This window comes from Myripristis murdjan, chromosome 13, assembly GCF_902150065.1.
Source record: "Myripristis murdjan chromosome 13, fMyrMur1.1, whole genome shotgun sequence".
Classification (NCBI taxonomy): domain Eukaryota; kingdom Metazoa; phylum Chordata; class Actinopteri; order Holocentriformes; family Holocentridae; genus Myripristis; species Myripristis murdjan.
Genome location: NC_043992.1, coordinates 34831988 through 34838362, shown reverse-complemented (window position 1 = coordinate 34838362; position 6375 = coordinate 34831988). Strand labels below are relative to the sequence as shown.

General features: G+C 40.8%; 1 long non-coding RNA gene across 1 annotated transcript; it reads left to right on the top strand.

Annotated features, from left to right (window-relative positions):
- Positions 1–510: 510 nt before the first annotated feature.
- On the top strand, positions 511–1517 carry LOC115370636 (uncharacterized). Its single transcript, XR_003929264.1, has 4 exons — positions 511–741; positions 891–976; positions 1085–1264; positions 1427–1517. It is a non-coding gene; the product is annotated as an uncharacterized LOC115370636 (long non-coding RNA).
- Positions 1518–6375: the final 4858 nt, after the last annotated feature.

The following is a 6375-nucleotide window of genomic DNA, read 5'->3' as shown; positions in this document are numbered from 1 at the left end:
CTTTTGAATAAGAGATTTTTAAAATTCTGATTGGATCACTTTGTAAAATGTAAGTTAAACAAAAAGAGAACTTCTTTGGCTTGAGAGAAGGCCTAAGAACCACGTGAGACAGCCTGTGATACAACGCAAACATCAACAACTGCCAGTTATAAGGACAGCTGGTGATGGTTTTAAGTGAGCTGATTTATTATGCAACATCTAATTTATCCATACAACTCCTATGAAATTATTATAAGCAATTGGCAATGAGTATTTGACACTTAAGTTAACTTTTTAGCCAAAGAAATATAACTTGACCAGAAAAAGGAAGGGAAAAAAGGGGAAAAAAACAATAAAACAAAGCATGAATTATATTGATTTCGCTTGCCGTGTATTGCCATGCCAAGCTGTAACTTCTGTGTTAAAACTTTGATATCGTTTTGTTCATTTTTATGTTAGGAGTCGGTGGAGTCCACTGTGAGGAGTTCAGTTACGGCTTTGAGGAGCTATCCTTTATGGAGTTTCCCCCTCTAGATCGCAGGAGCAATTTAATCTCTCTCGAGCTCGCGACAGTGCAAAGGAACTCCCTGCTCCTGTACAACCCGGGGGGGGCCGTCCAGCAGGGAATTCTTTGCTTTAGAAATACTGGACGGGGCCGTGCGCTTCTCGTATGACCTTGGTTCGGGACCGGTAAGGCTGGAGACAAAAAAGCAAGTGGCAGATGGACATTTTCACAGTATCACTGCCAGGAGGATTGGCAATGTGAGTTCTAAATATGGAGACACATACACACACACACAAACACACACGACACATCCTGTTATTTGGTAATGGTAGTTCTCAGTGGGCGGCAGGAGATGTGAGTCAGTGAGCCTAAGTGATTCATGTTACAAATTCTTTGCATTTAACAGATGGGCTCTCTGCATGTGGACACTTGTACAGATGTTGAGAATAATGGATTTTGTTTTGCTCAGCATGATGGGAGTAGTGCAGAAAGGTAAATTGCTAATTACTACTAACACATAATTCACCCTGTCTGTGACTTGAGATTTCTGTCAGTTTGACTGACTATATTCTCTGTTTCTGGTCCTTTGTTTCTCCTCAGGACACTGGATGTTGGCAGCATTAATATGACAGTTGGAGGACTGAGGACTATTGAATCTGTTTTACTCCATCCTGCACAGATAAAAACTCATGACTTTATTGGATGCATTCGAAACGTCCATATAAATGGCATACATTTGAGGCCATCAATGGCTCTTGCAACATATAACATCCTTGAGAGGTTGGCATGCAAAATTCAAAATGTGAACGCTATTAGGAAAATTGTTGGGTATGAAATTTTGGGTGAAGGATTTACAGTATATTATGCTGGAAATGTATTAATTATTTGCATTTGTCTTTCTATAGTTTGACAGTGTCTCAGGGTTTCTCATTTTTGTTTCAGGTGTCCTCGGGCATCAGTTTCACTCTGTCACAGCAGTCCATGTAAGAATGGCGGTGTGTGCCATGACTTATGGTCTCATTATTTGTGCAAATGCAAAAGTCCATTTGGTGGTAGCAGCTGTGCCACAGGTACCGTAAAATAGATTTTGATTTTCAGGAGGTTTTTTTCTTTAGACTTATAACTAAACATACTGTATGCTTCTTTTTGAACAGAGATGTCAGAGGAGGTTCTATTACGACTTGGTGAGGGTGATTATGTTGAGTATGTCATTAAGGAGCAATTCAAGAGAGACTACCTGCTAAGAGACTTGGTGGATGATGAAATTAATAAAGAAACAAATGCCAAAGACTTACCATTGATTGACATAAAGTTCAAGACCAAAGACAATGGGGTGTTGATGTTTGTTCTTGGAAGATCACGATACACAGTGCTCTGGGTAGGCATGAAATCCACTTGAAATGCACTTTGTTGCATATGTGTTTGTCTCAGCCTCATTTATGTTTGCCCTGTCAAACTGTGAGCCTTTCTTTCATCTGTCTGATGCAGATAAAGGATAGAAAACCCGCGTACATGTCCAAAGACACCACGTCAGGACAGCTGTCAGAGTTCACTGTGAACACCCCAGTGACTGATGGTCTCTGGCATGTCCTCACCTTGTTAAGCAATGGACAGAGCATGTTCCTCCTCCTGGATGAAAAACCAGTCCTGAACACCACCGACAAAAGTCTGGAACTCATTCCTGTCAGTGTGGACAAGATTGTTCTTGGGGCAGCTCCACATGAGGATCCAAAACTCCAACAGTCAGGTTGGTCATGCAAGCCACTGACAAAGCCTATCCGATTTTAGTGTTTTTAAAATAAAAGCTACCACCACATCTATATATAGTTGCTTTTGCTTTGCTGTGTCATTGTATTACACTCCATTCCTATTTTTGAAGGGTTTTTTTTGGCAATGAATGAAGTTTCTTTCTCTACCTCTAACCCACCATGTGAGGAATATACTGTATCATTTAGTATAGCGCACAAAGAGCGGCAGCAGGGGGGCACAGCACAAGGCTGAACTGGTTTTCAGACAAAAAATAAGTTTGAAAAGGAAGAACAAAATGTAACTGGTCTTCTTTCAGACTCCATCAGTTATTAGATATACAGTTTATAGAGAAAGTTTCTTGCTGTCTCTAGTTTCTCCTGTCATGTGGACTCCTGCCTGTCCTTCTCCCTGCCTGTGAGCTGGCCAACATGTATTTATAGTCACCAACATTATGCTTTATGACCCAAAGAAAATGAGATCTAAAGTAAGTGGCTTTAGAAACAAATGAGCAACTTGTTCCTACTTGTCTGAGTGTAAGATATAACCAGCTTCAGCACCAGCGCCAATATTTTCAGTACTGTTGTTAAAAATAGTTGTTTTGTACTGATGTACACAGAATGTTTTTGTTTGGGTTTCAGTTGATGAAAGAAAATGAGAAAATTCAGGCTGGTAGAAAAATACGTAGCTGAACATCCCACGTATTTTTTACAAAGCTGGTCAGAAATAAAAATCCATCAAAGCAAAGTAGAGGATGGCCTGCCTGCACACTGTATAACACAAATGTCTGTGCTTTAGCGTCAAACAAAAGACCAAAAGCCTCAAAAGCCTTGTATTATGTAGGAAACTGGCTTTTTTTTTTTTAATCTTTTTGTCATTTTTTTCTTTTCTTTGATGCTTGGTTCAAACCTTCACTAAAATCATTTACAATCCTTTTCCTGGTGGTGGGTTAGCAAAAACAGCCATACACATTTAGCGTGCAGCAGCAGTTGAGCAGCAGTGAGGAGCACCCAACTGATAAATTTCAATCCTTGTTTAAATTCATCATCCTGTCACTGTGATTGGTGAAAGAGAAGAAAGCGCTGCCGACCGACAGCTAGTTTAATGACCAGTCATGCAGCACATACTGTGATATATGATATCTGTTTTTCCACAGAAAGTGTTGTTTTGAGTAACACAGACTAAACTTTCTTCATTCTTTCGTTAAACAGCAGGGATCTCTGGATGTGTGGAGTATTTCAAAGTGATGGGTTACACTTTGCCTGTCAGTGGCTACAGCGAGATGGTTGAGGTCTGGCCTAGCTCAACTCTAGTCCAACCGAGCTGCAGTTCTCCAGGTTTCTGCGTTCCCTTGCTCTGCTCTGAGGACGACGGGGACATGAAGACCTGCCTCTCTGCACACTGTCAAAATCAGGGAAGGTGTCCCCATGCCACGCCCAACGGCTCCTGCATCTGTTTATATAATGTCTCTGAGCAAGCCTGTGACGCCTGTACCTCCATGACAGAGAATAATTATCAGTGCTCTGAGGCGCCACAGGGCACCACGCTTCTGTGGCTCATAGCCGTGATTCTTCCTGTTTTCTCAGTCATGACCATTATTTGCTTATTCTGTGCCACCAACAGAGTGAGGCGACACAAATCAAAAGGTCATGGTCATAAGTGTTCGAGTGACATCTCACCGCAGATGACAGGGCAAGCGGTAGACAACGTAGCATTTTGCTTTGATGACAGCAGAAGACTGGCAGATGCTGTGCCTGCAGAGGGAGGCACACCACATGAAGGTATCGGAGCTGACAAGCACAAGTCGAGTGTGGAGTTTTACTGCGATGCCAGTCTGTCCAGTGTTCAAGCAGCTGACCCAAACAGCGAGCTGGAGTACTACGAAATAGGCAGTATCTGCAGTGCTTTTCACTCCGATACGGCCTCCCTGAAGCTCAGCTGGCACAAGCATTTGTACGGCACTAAGCATGTGAAAGCCGATCATAAAGGAATGGCAGACTTCCACATGCTGTTAGCGGGCGTAAAGAAAGACTGCTCGGACCAAGAGAGGAAAAAGCCTCCCACGAATCCTAAAACTTCTCCAAGCAAACAGCTGTTGACAAAGTTTGATTCTGAGCAGAGACAGAGTAAGCAGGCCCAGCATGCACAGCCCTGCTACATGAGGACGTTCTTCAAGCCTGAGATCGTGGAGCCTGTACAGTGTCTCTCTGTGGAGGAAATCAGGCAACTGAACACTCCTCTAGAGCAAACAGACTGCTGCAACTATCGCTCATGTCAAGCAGCCCTGAGGCCTGGGCCAGGCAAGTCCTCCAAGATCATCGATATCTCGTCTGATAGCGAAACAGACAGTACGTTCACCTGCTCAGAGTCTGAGTACGGACCCTTTTCTGTCAACAGGGACAGGAAATTTACACACGACCAGTCATCACTTTCTGCCTGCAGCTTCAGACAACAAGGCATCTTCCCTGTGCACTCAGTGTTCAAACACCCTGAGGGTCTGCACCAAGCTGAGAGCGCCCCCAGTGGTACAATTGAACACTGGGAAAATATTTTGAACATGCATCTAAATTTTAGCACCTTTGCTGAGGTTTTTGAGGATATTGCATGTTTGCCCATGAAGCGCAGTCATGACTGTGATATGCAAAGTGACTTAGAGGAAATGATTTGATGATTGGAGGTACAGTATGTCATTATATGGTATTTATGCAATTTATTATTTTCACAACAGTAATTGATTTAACTGTTACCTTTATACCTCACTGAAAGTCATTTATTAATTAATGTTAATCAAGATTTTTTTTTTTTTAACTGCACTTTGATCATGTACTGGACAAAAATATGCTCATATTATTTCACTTTAAACAAAACAACTAGATTTTCATGTGAATACTACTGCTCTGAACAAGTTATTCGTATTGTTACCATGAGAGTTACAGTAATGCCTACTGCCTGTTGTACTGTTCTTGTCCATGCTGTTGTTTATGATCATTTTCATATTTAGTTGGCAGAAATTAATCATTGTAAACTTTGATTAAAGGTAAATTAGACCTTTGTTCCTGAGTTTTGGTTCACACAGTAGATTTAAAATATACCACTGTAGCCTTATACTGTAACTGTTTATGGTCGTGAAGTGTATAAAAACCATGAAGATTAACACATTTAATGAAGATGCTGAACATTTTTTTGTCACTTTAATTTGAAATGCTGTGGCTTACATGAAGCTGTTCCTGAGCTATGAGTTAACTGAGTGATCTCTCCAGGAAAAAATGGAAAAAACACAGGAATACTGGAAGCTTATAAAAGTGCTTTATATAGGACTAAATAATAAATGAATGAATTAATAGTAGAATCAACAGCGAACACTAAGAAAACACAGTAAAAGCAAAGCAATAACAAAAGCTCACGGGCCAGATCACTTCATAGTCATAAGGGCTTTCCTAAAGAACCTCAAGTTGTGATCGGTAAAATCTTCAAGTCTTTCTTGTAACATATACCAAAGTAAAGATGCAATAAGAATGATATGTGGGTGTTTTCCAACAAGAACTGTAGATGCTGGATGTTGTACAAGTTGAGGATGAGAAGGTCTGACTTCGACAGTTAGAGATAAAAGCATGGATGATATTTTCCTGATAAACCTCTTCAACTTCATGAGTTTCTCATTACAAACGCATGCTGTGCATCTGAGAATTGGTCATACCCACAGAACCTTATTTTAAATTATTGCTAAGATCTCCAAAGATTTCCAAAGACACCAAATATTTCCTGCTGAATGAAAGGAAAATGTGAGTAAAATTATATATAAGACATCAATATTTACCATTTGATGTAATGTTGCAGCCATACAACAGTGACATCTTGTTGGGTTTGAAAATTTCTCTCCACAAGTGTGATGTAGCTTCAGTGATGTGTTGCACCCAGTAGATATAGAATATGTAGGCCATGTTCCACTAACAATATGGAAACAAACGCATTTGTCCAATATGGAAGAAAGAAACTGTCTTTCCTAATTTGAAGCAACCTAAGAGTAAGTTTAAGGGAACATTAGAGTTTAAGGGGCTAAGGGCCAATAAAACAAAATCACACAGCTCTCTTAACCGGTTCCTCCTCAGCCAGATGTGGGTTTGCTGATTCTAGCTTTACACTGG